Raw genomic sequence first — 18,544 nt, 5'->3', positions numbered from 1 at the left:
GGGTTTCCTCGGGTGATCCAGTTTCCTCCCACAGTCCAAAAGACGCGCTAATTAGATGCATTGGCTGTGCTAAATTCTCCCTCAGTGTACCCGAACAGGCACCAGAGTGTGGCAACTAGGGGATTTTCACAGTAACTTCATTACTGTGTGAATGTAAGTCTGCTTGTGACACTAATAAAATAAACTTTAAACTTCAAAAGCGTGCTACCAACTGCGCCACAATGGCATTGGGAGGTCACAAAAGGTGCTACATAAATGCAAGTCTTTCTATTTTCGCTGTCATGAGAGTCCACTCTTTACAGAGATTACTGAGGGTGTTTCTTGTTAATTCTCATCGACTAGAGACATCTTGTGATTTTTGGCAACAGATGACATCCAATGTGAAGAAAAGAGCTTTGCAATATCCCTCTTGTCGATTGTATTGAAGAAAACAAAATCTGCTGCTGGCCGCATGGAAAATATCAATAAAAGTGAGCCACCCGGGACATAATTAATATTTTAATTCACGGTGTTTTTTATTAAATGTACTCTGGCTGGCAAACTCTGAAAATAAATGACCTAAAACAATACAGGTCTAAAAGCAGATTCACTTTAGAACTGAACACTCATGGTGCTTGCTAAATGCGATTGGGCTGATAATATATTGGGTGAAATCTCTGCCAAGTGACAGGAGTGTGTTGGACGATATTACCACAGTGACTGCAACAACAGCAAATTGCATTTGTGTGGCACCCTTAACACAGTAAAACATCCCAAATTATTTCACAGCAACACTATCAAAATAAACTTAACGGTGAGCCACGTACAGATATATTTAAACCTGTGGACAAATGCTTGGTCAACAGGTTTTAGGCAGCAACTCAAAGGAGAGGGTAGAAAGGGGAGTGGGGGGAGAGCTGTAGGGAGGGATCTCCAGAGTTTAGAGAGGTCATAGCACAGGCCTAAAAGGTGAAGCAATTAATATTGGGGTCAGAATTGAAGGAATGCAGAGATCTCAAAGAATTGTATCATAGAATCCCTACAGTGCAGAAGAAGCCATTCAGCCCATCGACTCTGCACCAACTCTCTGACAGAGCATCTTACCCTTGCCCTCTCCCCTGCCCTATACCCATAACCCCACTTCTTTAGCATGGCCAATCCACCTAACGCGCACGTCTTTGGACACTAAGGGGCAACTTACCATGGCTATTCCACTTATCCTGCACATCTTTGAACACTAAGGAGCAATTTAGCATGGCCAATCCACCTAACCTGCACGTCTTTGGACTGTGAGGGGAAAACCAGAACATCCAGAGGAAACCCACACAGACATGGGGAGGACGTGTAAACCCCACACAGTGACCCAAGCCGGGAATCAAACCCCGGTCCCTGGCGCTGTGAGGCAGCAGTGCTAACCACTGTGCCAACCACTGTGCCACCATGTTGCCCATACTCATATCATCATCAAATCCCTAAAATGCAGAAGGAGGCCATTTGGCCCATCGAGTCTTCACCAACAACAATTCCAACCAGGCCCTATCCCCATAACCCAACATGTTTACCCCAGTCACTCCCACTGCCACTAAGGGTGGGATTTTACAGCCTCGCTTGTCCCGAAACTGTAAAGTCCTGCCTGAGGTCAACAGATCTTTCTATAAGACCATCAGACCGTAAGATATAGGAGCAGAATTAGGCTACTTGCTCATTGAGTCTGCTCCGCCATTCAATCATGGCTGATATCTTTCTCATCCCCATTTTCCTGCCTTTTCCCCATAAACCCTGATTCCCTTACTAATCAAGAACCTATCTATCTCTGTGTTAAAGACACTCAATGACCTGGCCTCCACAGCCTTCCCAGGCAAAGAGTTCCATAGATTCACCACTCTCTGGCTGAAGAAATTCCTCCTCATCTCTGTTTCAAAGGATCGTCCCTTTAGCCTGAGGTTGTTCCAAGATCCGCCCCCCTCACCCATTCCGATTCCTGTGGTGGGTGGGATGGTAAAGTTCCAGCCTAAGGGGCAAGTTAGCATGGCCAATTAACCTAATCTGCACATGTATAGGCTTTGATAGGAAACCAGAGCACCCGGAGGAAACCCACGCAGACACGAGGAATGCATGCAAACTCCACACAGACAGTGACCCAAGCTTGGAATCGAACCAGGGTCCCTGGCACCGTGAGGCAGCAGTGCTAACCACTGTGCCACCATGCCGCCCCAATAAAACAAACTGTATAGCCGACAGATGGCTATATCTAGTTCCCTACATGTCTCTTCCCTAGGAGGGCTGCACCTCCTGGGGTGATTACCCACACTGAATCCCAGTTGGTCATCCAAGTCAGGTGACCTTTACCCTTCTCTATGTTGCCCTTAAAGGGACAGTCACCACAAGACGCCATGGCTATTCAAGTTGGGTTCTGCACTCTATACCCCTGATAATCCTTGTCTGACAAGAATCTATCTACCTCTGCCTTAAAAAGACCCAGTGACTCCTGCCTCCTCCACCTTTTGAGGCAGAGAGTTCCAAAGAAGCACAAGTCTCTGCGAGGAAAAGATCCTCCTCATCTCTGTCCTAAAAGGGTGACCCCCTAATTTTAAAACTAGATCCTCTAGTTCTGGAGCAAGAGGAAACACCCTTTCCATGTCCACCATTTTGAGACTGTCCAGAAACACTGACTTCATAGAAACCTCACAGTGCAGAAGGAGGCCATTCGGCCCATCGAACCTGCACCAACAACAATCCCACCCAGGCCCTATCCCCGTAACCCCACATATCTGCCCTACTAATTCCCCTAACCTACGCATCCCGGGGCATTAAGGGGCAATTTAGCATGGCCAATCAACCAAACCCGCTCATCTTTGGACTGTGGGAGGAAACCGGAGCACGCGGAAGAAACCCATGCAGACACAGGGAGAACGTGCAGACTCCACCACATACAGTGACCCAAGCCGGGAATCAAACCCAGGTTCCTGGCGCTGTGAGGCAGCACTGCTGAACACTGTTCCACCATGCCAGATCTTATATTTCCTTTTATTCAATCATTATTTAGGCAACACTGGCCAGGCCGCATTTGCTATCCATCCTTAATTGCCCCTAAATTAGGCTATTTCAGAGGGCAGTTGAGAGTCAACCACATAGCTGTGTCTGGATCACTTGTAGGCCAGACCAGGTAAGGACGGTAGATTTCCTTCCCTATAGGAGATTCGTGAACCAGATGGGTTCTTCCAACAATCGACAATGGTTTCATGGTCATCATTAGATTTTTAATTCCAGATTTCTGTTAATTGGATTCAAGTATCACCAACTGCCGTGGCAGGATTTGAACCCAGATCCTCAGGGCATTATCCTGGGTCACTGAATTACTAGTCAGTAATTACAACTACACCTGCCTAATCAGGTCACCCCCAACTCCAACGGAAACAAGTCCAGGCCCTATCTGTCTTTTAGGGTGGATGGTGAAGATCCCATGGTACAATTCCCATGGAAGCACAGGGCCATCATCACTGGTGTCACAATCAATATCTTCCCCTCAGTCAATGAATTATCTGGTCCTTGTCACATTGGTGTTCATAGGGGCTTACTGTGGGCAAATTGACTGCCCTGTAGATATATCATAACAGTAACTATGCTTCAAAAAGTGTTTCATTTGCTTTGAGACATCCTGAGATCATGAAAAGTGTGATTATAATGGAGAGGGGGGAGGTGACGGCCTAGTGGTATTAGCGCTGGACTATTAATCCAGAAACTCAGCTAATGTTCTGGGGACCTGGGTTCGAATCCTGCCACAGCAGATGTTGGAATTTGAATTCAATTTTTAAAAATCTGGAATTAAGAATCTAATGTTGACCATGAAACCATTGTTGGAAACACCCATCTGGTTCTTTAATGCCCTTTAGGGAAGGAAATCTGCTGTCCTTACCCAGTCTGGCCTACAGGTCAGTCCAGAGCCATAGCAATGTGGTTGATTCTCAACTTCCCTGTGAAATGGCCTCACGAGACACTCAGTTGTATCAAAAAGTCTCAGCAAAGAAATGAAACAGGACAGCTCGTGTGGTTGAGTCTCAACTGCCCTCCAAGGGCAACCAGGGATGGGAAATAAATGCTGGCCAGTCAGTGACGCACATGTCCCATGAATGAATTTTTAAAACTTATGTGACTGGTTTATCAAGCAAAAAGCAAATTACTGCGGATGCTGGAATCTTACACAAGACATAAAATCTCAGCTGGTCTGACAGCGTTCATGCAGAGAGATTAGAGCTAATGTTTCGAGTCTGGATGACTATCCTGCCTTGAAATGTTGGCTCTGTTCTCTCCCCTCAGATGCTGTCAGACCTGTTGAGATTTTCCAGCCAATTTCTGTTGAGTTTATCAAGCTGTCAATCCAAGAGTATACACAAACTTAGCAATGAGCGAAAATAGCATTCCGCCAGGATTTCATTGCCAATGTAACCCAAATCTTCACCTGTTGAAAGAGGCATTGTTGTAAATAAAAGCAAGTTACTGCGGATGCTGGAATCTGAAACCAAAAGAGAAAACACTGGAAAATCTCAGCAAGTTTGGCAACATCTGTGAGGAGGGAAAAGAGCTGACGTTTTGAGTCCAGATGATCCTTTGTCAAAGCTCAAAGGCATCGAAAGTGGGAGATATTTATACTGCAGGGGGAGGGAATGAAAGATGAGTCATTGCCAAGGGGAAAGGCTGCTAATGGCAGTCCATAGCAAGGTGTGAATGGCCAAATGGCAGAGAAGCTGAAATCAGAAGGTAAAGTGTAACAGATGAAAATGTGGGGGAGATGGGTGCGAGAGAGGTACAATTGAGAAAAGGGGGGAAAAGGGGAAGCAAAGGGGAGAAAAGGTAAGAAAAGGGGAGATAAAAAAGAGGGGGAAAAGTGTACAAATCAAACATTTCTTACTCTGTAGAAAATGTTTGTTCTTTTTTATATTTTTCTTTTCCAACAGCGTATTGTTTAGTTGCAGTGCTGAGCAATATTGTGTCATTAAGTCACGCCAGGCACACTGACGGAACATCTGACCATAAAGATTGCGTGCAGAGAAAGGTAAACTCATGGCTATTGAACGTAAGTTATTACAAAGAGTGCTTGATGTGGTGGCACTGTTTTATTGAGGCTATAACTCTCTTGAAAGATATGTCTGGGGATAAATCTAAAATTAGTTCTCGAAGGCTCTGGTGGAGAGATGCATAAATTACACAATAAATATTGTATGTCTGTGCATTTCTTTTTTAAACCGTTACATTTGAAGGTAAAATGCTTAGCCGTGCTCACCGTTGCAACGATTGTACACACACCCAGGAAAGGATTGACAGGCTGGTCTCTACTTTCTGGGGAAAAGAAGGCTGAGGGACGACCGAAGAACAAAGAACAACAACAAAGAAAATTACAGCACAGGAACAGGCCCTTCAGCCCTCCAAGCCAGCGCCGATCACAATGCCCTAACTAAACTAAGACCGTATGCACTTACAGAGCCCGTGTCCTTCCATTCCCATCCTACTCATGTATTTGTCTAGATGCCCCTTAAATGCTGCTATCGTACCTGCTCCCACCCCATCCCCGGGCAGCACATTCCAGACATTCACCACCCTCTGTGTAAAAAAACTTGTCTCGCACATCCCCTCTATACTTTTCCCCCCGAGAATTTGACTTTTCTACCCTAGAAAGCAGCATCTGATTGTCCACTCTGTCTTTGCCGCTCATAATCTTGTAAACCTCTATCAGGTCACCCCTTAACCCCCGTCGTTCCGGTGAGAGCCAACCGAGTTTATCCAACCTCTCCTTACAGCTAATAACCTCCAGACCACGCAACATCCTGGTGAACATCTTCTGTACCCTCTCCAAAAGCATCCACATCCTTCTGATAGCTTTTGGCTGGGATTCTCCGACCTTGCCTGTAGCTGGGATTCTCCAGTCCTGCTGCTGTGAACGGGGGCTTGGTTGAGTGCCAAACTCTCCGTTTTCACTGGCAGCGGTAGCGGGGCTTGTGAGACCAGAAGGTTCCAGCCTTTAAAATCTTGAAATGTTTTGACAGAGTTGGTACTGAGAGATTGTTTCCCCTCGTGGGGAAGAGTATAGCTATGTTATGTGCAGCTTGGTAGGTCTCATGGAGAGGTTCTGAGTCTTGTAGAGTTAGTTTAACAGCAAATGTTTATTAACTACTAGCAACTGTAATCAGGGCAGCACCTACTCCATTAATGATAGGGCATTGGGGAGAGTTATAGAACAAAGAGATCTAGGAGTATAGGTTCATGACTTCTTGAAAATGGAATCGTAGATATACAGGGAGATGAAGAAAGCATTCAGCAAGCTTAGTTTCATTGGTCAGAACATTGATTATAGGAGTTGAGTCATCTTATTGAAGTTGTACAAGACATTAGTACGGCCACACTTGGAATACTGTGTACAGTTCTGGTCACCCTATTATAGAAAGGATATTATTAAACTAGAAAGAGTGCAGAAAAGATTTACTAGGATGCTACCGGGACTTGATAGTTTGAGTTTTAAGGAGAGGCTGGGTAGACTGGGACTTTTTCCCCTGGAGCGTAGGTGGCTTTGGGGTGATGTTATAGAAGTCTACAAAATAATGAGGGGGCATAGATAAGGTAGATAATCAACAGGTAAGGGAGTCTAAAACTAGAGGACATAGGTTTAAGGTGAGAGGGCAGAGATATAGAAGGGTCCAAAGGGGCAATTCTTTCACTCAGAGGATGTTGAGTTCTGGAACAAGCTGCCAGAGGCAGTAGTTGAGGCAGGTACAATTTTGTCTTTTAAAAAGCATTTAGACAGTTACATGGGTAATTTGGGTATAGAGGGATATGGGCAAAATGCAGGCTATTGGGACTAGCTTAGTTGTAAAAACTGGGTGACATGGATAAGTTGGGCTGAAGGGCCTGTTTCCATGCTGTAAACATGGCTCTTTAAACATACATATAGTATGAGAGCTAAGCTAGGAGCTGTCTCCATGCTTACTTCTACACACCTTTCTGTCCGGTACAAGCTGTCCTCTAGATTCAGACCAGGGTCATGTGTTTCTTTATATGACAATGTGAGCAGTATTTGTACCTGATCCTACATTAATCTTTTCTATGCCAGACCACTTACACTCCAAGACTATCAATATCAAATAGTCACCAAGAAATCCAATAAGAAACTCAGAGGAAACATCTTAACCCAGAGAGTGGGGAGTATGTGGAGCTCGCTCCCACAGGTTGTGGTTAAAGAAAATGGAATAGATGCACATAAGGGGAAACTCGGCAAGCAAATAATGGAGAAGGGTATAGAGGGTTATGATGGTAGATTTAGATGAGTAAAGATGGAAGGAGTCTAGAGCATAAACTACAGCAAAGATCAGTTGGGCTGAATGGCCTGTGCGTGCAGATCATGTAACAGAAGCACAGTTTTCATCCTGCACCAATTCCCAGTGATCATAAATCATAGAATCTCTACAGTGCAGAAGGAGGCCATTCGGCCCATCGAGTCTTCACCGACTGTCCGACAGATCATTTTACCCAGGCCCTAATCCCATAACCCCACGTACTTACCCTGCTAATCCCCTAACCTACACATCTTGGGGCACTAAGAGGCAATTTAGCATGGCTGATCAACCTAACCTGCACATCTTTGGACTGTGGGAAGAAACCGGAGCACCTGGAGGAAACTCTCATAGACATTGGGGAGAACTTTCAGACTCTGCACAGTCACCGGAGGCTGGAATCAAACTCGGGATCCTGGCGCTGTGAGGCAGCAACACTAACCACTGTACCACCCACTTTCCATAAGATATAGGCGCAGAATTAGGTCATTCAGCCCATCAATTCCACTCTGCCATTTGATCATGGCTGATATGCTCCTCATCCCCATTTTCCTGCCTTCTCCCCATGATCTTTCAACCCATTACCAATTAAAAATCTGTCTAACTCCTCCTTAAATTTATTCACTGTCCCAGCATCCACCGCACTTTGGGGTAGGGAATTCCACAGATTCACAACCCTTTGGGAGAAGCAGTTTCTCCTCCAACTCTGTTTTAAATTTGCTGCTCCTTATCCTAAGACTATGACCTCGTATCCCAGAATGTCCCACAAGAGGAAGTATCCACTCCATGTCTACTTTATCCAGACATTTTATCATCATGTACACCTCAATCTCATTTCCCCTTATTCTTCTAAATTCCAGAGAGTATATCCATTCCCTCTCTCTCTCTGGCTTTAATTGAAGGTTGGCTGCAGACATCTCAGGAAAATAAACAAGTTATTTGCTTTTCTGAGTGAGAAGTAGCCAATGCATAAACCTGCCCCTGGCCATCATGGTTCTGGTGGAAGTTTACTCTGTTTTTCAGTGGCAGTGTCTGTGACCAAAGGCTCATTAGGCTGAGCTGGTAAATTGACTGTGATCCTTATTTTGTTTGAATGTTGAGCTTTCAGGCTGAGAGAAGGGAAGTACCACCCGGTGCAGAGGAAGAGCGGAGAAGGTGAGAACCCCCTTGTGAACCTGCATTGGGGTCCAGCAAAAGTTGCCATAAACGGGTTCAGGCAGTGGGCAACCTTGAGGGGGCTGTTCGACCCGACTGTGTGCCTCTCTGCCGCAGCTATAATCGCGGCCGGATGTCCCTGGAGGGGGAACATGCAGTGTCCGAGGGCACTGTTGACGCCCTTCATGCCCGCTGGGCACAGCAGGGACTGGGGTGTATTATTGACCCCTTTAATCACATTTTAATTTAAAGTTTTAAGTTTCCTTTCTTTTAACTTTAAAGTAAAGCTTATTTATCAGCACCACATGTAGTCTTACATTAACGCTGCAATGAAGTTACTGTGAAAATTCCCTAGTCGCCACACTCTAGCGTTCGGGTACACTGAGGGAGAATTTAGCACGGCCAATGCACCCTAGCCAGCACGTCTTTCAGACTGTGGGAGGAAACCGGAGCACCCGGAGGAAACCCCCGCAGACACAGGGAGAACATGCAAACTCCACACAGACAGTGACACAAGCTGGGAATCGAACCCAGGTCCCTGGCGCTGTAAGATAGCAGTGCTAACCACTGTGTCACCGTGTCGCGGTTCCCCTGCTTTTGGGAGCTGTCCCTTTTTAATTTGTCCCTTTGTTAATTTGATTTTGCTTATTTGGTCGACTTGAAACAGCCGGAAGGGAAGTTTCTCGGTTTCTTATCTTCAGTAATTGATCTATTTCGGATATATGGACAGGAAGTGCGTTATCAACATTTTAAGATGAATATCTATGACAAAATAGCTTCCACTGGCATATATAAAAGAAAAATTTCTACAGCCAGTCACTCTAAGCTCAGAGTTCAAATTCAGTTTTGGCTATCTGACTGAAAGGATTGTGTCGCTTGTAAAAATATGATCTTAAGAGTGGGACAAAAGAATAATCTACAAGAACGTTGCAGTTTCCAATTTTTTTAAACCTATCTTCATAGCCAAACACTGCTTTTTAGCCTTTGGAGAAAAGGATTCCGTAGCTGATTATTAGCCCCTTGAACTGAATTCTAAACACTTCTTTCATGGTCAACAAGTCCTGATACTGGACTCGAACCTGGAGCTTCTGGGATAATGGCAGGGGTGCGACAACTGCACCCCAAGGCTGCCTCCTGTTTGCAATAATACAAAAGGAATGCATCAGGGAAAAATATTCCAACCCCTTCTAACTTGATCCAATCAGACTGTTTTCCAAGTATTTGTAGAATCATAGAATCCCTATAGTGTAGAAGGAGGCCATTTGGCTCATTGAGTCTATACCAACTCTCCTGCTGGGTATCTTACCTAGGCCCTCTATCCTACCACATCCCTGTAACCCCACACATTTACCCTGACTAATCCATCTAACCTATGTTTCTCTGGGGCAATTTAGCACAAATTTAGTCAATTTAGTCAATCCAACTGACCCGCACAAAAGATTGTAGGAGGAAACCGGACCACCCGGAGGAAACCCACACAGACACGGGGAGAAAGTGTAAACTCCACATAGTCATCTGAGGCCGGAGTCGATCCTGGGTCCCTGGCGCTGTGAGACAGCAATGCTCAGCACTGTGCCGCCATGTCCTGTAGTCAATGTTAGCTGTAATTCAGTGTGTAGCACTCTTTGCTTTGCGTCAACAGAATCCACTCCAAAGACAGAAGCATAAACATCTAGACTGACACTCCAGTGCCATACCGAAGGAGTGCCACACTGTCGGAGCTGGCAGCTTTCAGAGGGGAGGTTAAACTCCCATCTGTGCTCTCAAATGGATGGAAAAGATCCCATGGGGACTGCCCCATTGGGGTAATTGTCACCAGCGTCCTGGTCAGTATTTAACCCCCAATCACCGGCGCTGGAAAAAAAAGAGCATTTTCCATTGCCTACATTGCTGCTTATGGGATCCTGCTGCGCACAAATTGGCTGTTGTGTTTCCAAAAGTGCCTACCTTCCAAAAATACATCATTGGCTGTGAGGTGCTTTGTGATGTTATGTAAGATGCTATAACAAATGCCACTTCTGCCATTTCTTGCTCAATCACAAATTTAAGGCGTATTTCTATTTCTATGTAATTATCACGTTTGTAAGAAGTGGTTAAATGTGACATGAATGGTGGTGGTAATTGTGGGTGCAGACTTGATGGGCTGAAGGGCCTTTTCTGTGTTGTACAATGAATGATGGATGGAACTGCCTCCCCTGATGGTTTACGCTGGTTTGTGTATAGCAGAGTATAGAAGGAATCCCATGGGCGAGATTTTACGGCCTTGTTATTCCCGAAACTGTAAAATCCCACCAGAGGTCAAAGGACATTTCCATTCTCTGCCCCTCGCCTGCTCCAATTCCAGTGGTGGGCAGGAGGTTAAAACTCCGGCCCATGTGCTTTCCAGTGAGCTGTACTTCTGAAATAGGATAACTGTTAGTCATCCCATAGGCCATGTACGATACGCATAAGGAAGTAGTTCTAGCTCATGGTTAAAAGCTTGGGGATTTACCTTGGACTGCAATGGCCCCAATTTAACCATACTTGGTGACACAGTCCTGACTCCATCTCTTGTTGCAACCGAGCTATTAATTTACTCTTACCCCAATCACGGACAGGTGAGGAGAGATTGTGCTGGTATACGAGTGATTTACGTCACTCCATCAGCCAATTATTCCTGAACGGGGGCGTGAGGAAGGATTAGCTCAGTTAGCTGGATAGTTGGCTGGTGATGCAGAGTGCACCAACAGTGTGGGTTCAATTCCCATACTGGCTGAGGTTATTCATGAAGGCCCTGCCTTCTCAACCTTGCCCCACATCTGAGGTGTGGTGACCATCAGGTGAAATCACCACCAGTCAGCTCTCTCCCTCAAATGGGAGAACTGCCATAAAACATAGCATTAGTCCACTCGGCCCATCGATTCTGCTCTGCCATTCAATCATGGCTGATATTTTTCTCATCCCACTCTCCTGCCTTTTCCCCATAACCCCTGATCCACTTATTAATCAAGAACAATCATCTCTGTCTTAAAGACACTCAATGACCTGGCCTCCACAGCCTTCTGCGGCAAAAAGTTCCACAGATTCACCACTCTCTGGCTGAAGAAATTCCTCCTCCTGTTTTAAAGGACCGTCCCTTTAGCCTGAGGTTGTGCCCTCTGGTTCTAGTTTTTCAAATTAGTGGAAACATCCTTTCCACAACCACTCTATCCAGGCCTTGCAGTATCCTGTAAGTTTCAAAAAGATCCCCCCCTCATCCTTCTAAATTCCACGAATACAGATCCAGAGTCCTCAACCATTCCTCATATGATAAACTCTTCACTCATTCATTTGAATGCTGATTAGGAACTGATGGGGCAATTGGCTTACTTGGGCTTCCCGCAAAATTTATATTGGAGAATTCCTGAGACACTTGACCTGGGGTACTTTTAGCCAACTGGTTCCCAAGTTTTTATGTGGCACAGTACACCTTTTGATTTTGATTTGATTTGATTTGTCACATGTATTGGGATACATGTGAAAAGTATTGTTTCTTGCACGCTATACAGACAAAGGCATACCATTCTCTCGATGTGCTTTGGAGTCTTCCCAAATGAGCCTTCTCCGTCAGTCCCAGGCCAGGGACTTCCATGATTCGGTAGGCACACTTGACCCCTTCAGAGGAAGCTTTTAGAACATCCCTAAAGTGTCGTCCTCCAAGTCTCCTGCTGCCATGGAGTTTCAACAAAAGAAAACCATTTTAATACTTGTACCAGTGCTGTGCCTTCATCTATTCAAATGAATGAATGAACCCAACAGTTAGGTAAAGAAATAAAAACTCCCCATTCCCTCCCTTGATTCTTTTGCCAATTATCTTAAATCTGTATTCCTTGGCTCTGAACTCTCCTGTAAATGGGGGCAGTATCTCTTTATTTTGTGGGGTGGCGGGATGGGGTTGCGGTTTGGAGGGAGAGGTGAATACATTCTGCAAAGAGGGTTCTTCAGCAGCTGGGATCTATAAGCACTGGCTCCAAATACAGGTAATCCAATGCACGCTGTGATCCAAATCATTTCTACAACTCTCCTACTCTGCGTTCCAATGAAGCATAACATAATGTCTGCAAAGCTCATGTCAACAGCTGATCACTGGCAGATTCTAGACATCAGTTTATCGGATTATAGGTGAGTGTGTCAAATGGTGCTGTGGTGAGCCCAGCTTATTACAATACTGCATTAGGATAAACAGCCCATCTGCAATTTCAAGGGCTAAGGAAGGGGAGAAGGAGACTCACGTTCCTCTCATGGCACTGTGATTGAATGCTATACCCACTGTAGGACTGTACCATACAAGCCCAGACCTGGGAAGTGTACTGAATTAACTGATTCAAAGAAATTACCTTCGCCCGGAGAGTATTAGAAACTTGTTACAACATGGAGTAAAGAGGAAGCTAGATAAATACATGAAGTGGCATGGTGGCACAGTGGTTAGCACTGCTGCCTCACAGCGCCAGGGACCCAGGTTTGATTCTAGCCTCGGGTGATTGTCTGTCTGTGTGGAGTTTGTGTGTTCTCCCCTGTGTCTGCATGGGGTTTCTCCCACACTCCAAAGATGTGTGGATTAGTCATGTTAAATTGCCCCTTAGTGCCAGGGGGATTAGCTAAGGTAAATATGTGGGGTTATGGGGATAGGGCCTGGGTGGGATTGTTGCTGGTGCAGGCTCAATGGGCCAAGTGGCCTCCATCTACACTGTAGGGATTCTGTGAAGGGGAGAAAAAAAGGATTAGAAAGGTATGCTGTTTATATAAAATTTATAGACTAGCTGGGCTAAATGGCCTCCTTTTATGACTAAGATATTGCCAGAAGAAAGAGACATGCTGTCGAAGCTTTTTGTTTAGCACTTGCCAGGATAGATGCAAGAATGCCAAATTTCAAAGCAGCAACAAGATGTGCAGGTTAGGTGGATTGGCCATGCTAACTTTACCTTAGTATCAGGGGATTAGTACAGGTAAATACGTGGAGTTACGGGGATAGGGTGGGGTCGTGGTTGGTGCAGACTTGATGGGCTGAATGGCCTCCTTTTGCACTGTAGGGATTCTGTGATTCTACGAAGTCATACTTACTGCATGAGAAAAACGAGCTGATTGGTCAACGTTGATTACTTGAAGCATTGCCACAGAGGAGGAACGAGAGAACTATTGACCACAATGCTTTTGTTTGATTCTAAAAAGGCATAATGCCAGAGGACAGGTCCCTGCATGAGAAAATAACTCACCTAATGAAGGAGCAGTGCTTCGAAAGCTCGTGATTCCAAATAAACCTGTGGACTTCTTACTAAGAATATAAATGAAGCTTCTAGCAAGTGTAAGGGAACCACATTGTGAGTCCAACTGATCATCTGAAATAATTCGCCAGTGTAATTCAGAGCACAGCTGGCATTATTGAGCAAGTGCTGTCCAGTCAGGGAACCACATCCAACGTTTAGATGTTGGAGGACGGGGGTATTTTATGTAGCTCCCATCCCTGGGGAGTGTTTTGCAGCGGCGGACGTGGTCCACTATTGGCCAGTAGCGGGATCTTCCCATCCCGTCGCTGTCAACGTGTTTTCCTATTGCAGTTTGCAGACTCCGGCACTAGGGAACATGCAACGGTGGGGGGAGCGGTTGCCATCAGCAGGACCAGAAGATTCAATGTGGTGGGAATGTTGGGAATTCCGACTTGCTGTGTCTTAAGATTTGTAAGTATGAATTGGGTTGAGTACAGGCAGCACTTCGCAGCTGGATGTAGCACAGATATGGCAAATGGGATCAAAGGTTATGGGGAAAAAACAGGATTGGGCTATTGAGTTGGATGATCAGCCATGATTGTAATGAATGGCGCAGCAAGCTCGAAGGGCCAAATGGCTTCCTCCTGCTCCTACCTTCTCTGTTTCTATGCTTATTATGAATAGCTAAAGGGACATGCTATCTGATAGGATCGGCCTGTACTGGGACGCTCACCGTGCATAATTGACATCACACAGGCATTGAAACTCATACACCACATTATTCACTTGTGTGATAGGTCGCAGGACTTTTTGGCTTCATGGCAGTTTTTTGTGAGTTTGATTTGATTTGATTTGATTTATTATTGTCACAGGTATTAGTATACAGTGAAAAGTATTGTTTCTTACGTGCTATATAGACAAATCATACTGTTCATAGAAAAGGAGAGAGTGCAGAATATAGTGTTACAGTCATAGCTAGGGTGTAGAGAAAGATCAACTTAATGCAAGGTAGGTCCATTCAAAAGTCTGATGGCAGCAGGGAAGAAGTATTCTTGAGTCGGTTGGTATGTGACTTCAGACTTCCGTATCTTTTTCCCGATGGAAGAAGGTGGAAGAGGGAACGTCCAGGGTGGGTGGGGTCCTTAATTATGCTGGCTGCTTTGCCGAGGCAGCGGGAAGTATAGGCAGAGTCAAATGATGGGAGACTGGTTGCAATTGTGTGATAGGTCGAAGGTTTTTTTGGCTTTATGGCAGATTCTTGTCAGTAGAAACGTGCCTTGGTTACTGCATGACAACATCATGAAACGGTTAACCTCATCCATTGCTCAAGGTTTCTGAGACACTTTGAGACCTTCCAGGATAATTTGAGGTGGACTGGACATTTTTCAGGTCCAAAGATGGTGGCCTTAGGCCCATTCGTCAGTCTTCCCATGGCAGCAAGTGATGATGGGAATGAGGGCGCCACGGGATGCTTTGATTTGTCCCATTTTGGCAACAACCTTGCTCGGTGACCAATCGGTTTGGGCCTCCTTTACCAGGTTGCTGATGAGGCCCATCTTACAGCACATGGAGCAGTAGGAATCCCAATGTGTGCATATTTTCCAGTGAAGTTGAGCTTGTGATAGATGGCAGGAGAGAAGCAAGAACAGAAAATGCTGGAAAATCTCAGCAGGTCTGTCAGCATCTGTAGGGAGAGAATAGACCCAATGCTTCAAGCCTGGATGACCCTTCGTCAGAGCTGAGTTAAAGGAGAAGCCGTTGAGTGAGAAAACCAGTCGGAAGAGCCTTGTGGCAGAAGGGGTTGTTCATTTTTTTTATTAATTCATGGGACATGGACATCACTGGCTGGCCAGCATTTATTGCCCATCCCTAGTTGTCTGAGGGCAGTGAGAGTGAACCACATTGCTGTGGCTCTGGAGTCACATGTAGGCCAGACCGGGTAAGGAGGGCAAATTTTCTTCCCTGAAGGATATTAATGAACCAGATGGGTTTTTTCAACAATGGTTTCATGGTCATCGTTAGACTTTTAATTTCAGATTTTTGTTTTATTGAATTCAAATTCCACCATCTGCCGTGGCGGGATTCAAACACGAGTCCCCAAAACATTGGCTGAGTTTTTATATTAATGCTTTAGTGATAATACCACTAGGCCAGTGCCTCACACTTCAGACTTCTGTTCAAGGAAGAAGTGAAGAACTTTGAGGCCATCCTGGTGGGAAATGGAGGTTAGAGGGATTGGACGACCATGGTGAGGAGGAGGCACTTTGGGCCGGGGAACCGGAAGTTGTTGATGTGGTGTACGGCATTGAAGGAATTGCAGATGTAGGCACTGGATGAGAGGAGAGAGAATGGAGTCAAGATAGGAGGATAGGAGTTTGGTGAGGCAGGAACAGGCAGACACGATGGGCCTCAGTAGTGAGAGGGTAAGAGAGGCAGTGAAGATGTGTAGAAGTGAAGCAAGGTCTGGTCCTGTTTGTGGATTTTGGATAGGAGGTAGGGGTGAGTGATCCGGGGTTGGGAGATGATGAGGTTGGAGGCTGTGGACGGAAGATGAAGGGAAGTAAAGAACGCATCAGCAGATTCTTCAGCGAGCTCCTTGAAGAAGTGGAGCTTGCTGGACTGCGCCATTTCAAAGGTGAAACTGAATTTAGGATGGACCATGTCGGTGTATGCGGAAAACCTTTCATATAGCTCATGTTCAAATTAATCAGACCTACCACCTTCCCTTGGGCAATATGCAAGGCACATGCAAAACTCGGAATAAAATAGATGTAAGTGTGTAGCATTTGCTGAATCATCCCAAGTATTCTAAGAATTTTTCAATTATCAATCGGGCCCTCAGCATGTCCTGCCTGATATTTATCCCTCAAACAAGATTGTTGTGACTCGAGGCAGCACAGTGGAACAGTGGTTAGCACTGCTGCCCCACAGCGCTGGGAATCTGGGTTCAATTCCTGGCTTGGGTTACTGTCTGTGGGGAGTTTGCCCATTCTTCCTGTGTCTGCGTGGGTTTCCTCCCACAGTTTGAAAGTCGTACTGGTTAGGTGCATTAGCCGTGCTAAATTCTACCTCAGTGTACCCAAACAGGCACTGGAATGTGGCTACTAGGGGATTTTCACAGCAACTTCATTGCAGTGATAATGTATGTCTACTTGTAACACTAATAAATAAATTTTCTTTACGCTTTCCTTGTCCATTTGACTCCTTGCCCTAGAATATCCCGGGGGGGAACATCCTTTCCATATCCAGCCTGGTCAGGCCGCTCAGAACCTGACCTGTTCCTTGCAATACCACAGTTCAAAGTTAACAGTAGATTGTGAACTCCTTAAGGACATCCAAAGATGCGATTTAAATATAAACCCTTTCTTAGAATTTCTGGCCATCTTCAAACAGAACGTGATGGGATTTTTTGATTTGACTTAATTTGATCTGATATTGTTACATGTGTTAACATACAGTGAAAAGTATTGTTTCTTGCGCACTATAGAGACAGAGCATACCATTCATAGAGAAAGAGAGAGTGCAAACGTAGTATTGCAGTCATAGCTAGGGCATAAAGATCAACTTAGTGCAAGATAGGTCCATTCAAAAGTCTGACGGCAGAAGGGAAGAAGCTGTTCTTGACTCAGTTGGTGCGAGACCTCAGACTTCTGTGTATTTTTCCCGATGGAAGAAGGTGGAAGAGAGAATGTCTGGGGAGCATGGGTCCTTAATCATGCTGACTGCTTTGCCGAGGCAGCGGGGAGTGTAGACAGAGTCAGTGGATGGGAGGCTATTTTGTGTGATTGATTGGGCTACATTCACAACCCATTGTAGTTTCTTGCAGTCTGGGGCAGAGCAAGAGCCAGACCAAGCTGTGATACAACCAGAAAGGACGCTTTCTATGGTGCATCTGTAAAGGTTCCAAGTAAACCTGTAAAACGCGCTGAGTTCTCCAAAGTGGGGGCGGGGGATGGGTGTTTGTATGGGGAAGGGTATGAGGTATTGTGTGGGTAAGGGTGGGGTGGGTAGGGGAAATTGTGTGTGTGGGTGGGAGTACTGTGTGTGTGGGATGGGAGTTTTGTGTGTGTGGGGTGGGAGTTTGAGTGTGTGGGGTGGGGTAGTGTGTATGTGGATGGGGATATTGCATGTGTGGGGTGGGGTAGTGTGTGTATGTATGTGAGTGGGCATAGTGTGTGTGTGTGTGTGTATGTGTGTTTGAGTGTGAGTCTGGCACATCATGTGTGTGGGGTGGGGTATCATATGTGTGGGTGGGGATGTGTGTGTGCGTGTGTGTGTGTGGGATGGAGCTTTGTGTGTGTGGGGTGGGGCTTTGTGTGTGTGTGGGTTATTGCGTGTGTGGGGTATTGTGCATGTGGGGTACTGCATGTGTGGGGTGGTGGTTCTATGTGTGTGGGGTATTGCGTGTGTGTGGTATTGTGTATGTGAGGTGGTGGTTTGTGGATACAATGCACAGGATACGGATTATTTTACTGGATGTGGGCATAGTAGCGTGTGAGCGACCCCCCCACCCCCCCAGCATTTTGCCAGTTGTGCCAACACCAGTGGAATAAACTTCCAGGGAAAAATACTGAAGTGGAGATTGACAGTGAGTTTGGAAAACAATGGGGAACATCTCTGGAGTAGGAAGGAAAGACTGAGAGGGCCAGTAGTGAGAGGGTGGGAGAGGCAGTGAAGGTGAGTGGAAGCGATGCGAGGTTTGGGCCTCATCAGCCTTACTGTTGTTTACAAATCTTACCTTTCAACTTTTCAGAGTTTCAACAAGTTTGTTCAACTTTTGTAAAGACGTTATGTAGCAGCATGTAATAACTAGTTCTACTCCAACATGCCTAATGAAAGGGCCATGTACATAATGGTGATTTCAAA

The sequence above is a fragment of the Carcharhinus amblyrhynchos genome, chromosome 32, assembly GCF_965287045.1.
Source record: "Carcharhinus amblyrhynchos chromosome 32, sCarAmb.v2.hapA, whole genome shotgun sequence".
NCBI lineage: Eukaryota > Metazoa > Chordata > Chondrichthyes > Carcharhiniformes > Carcharhinidae > Carcharhinus > Carcharhinus amblyrhynchos.
This window is presented reverse-complemented; position numbering follows the sequence as displayed.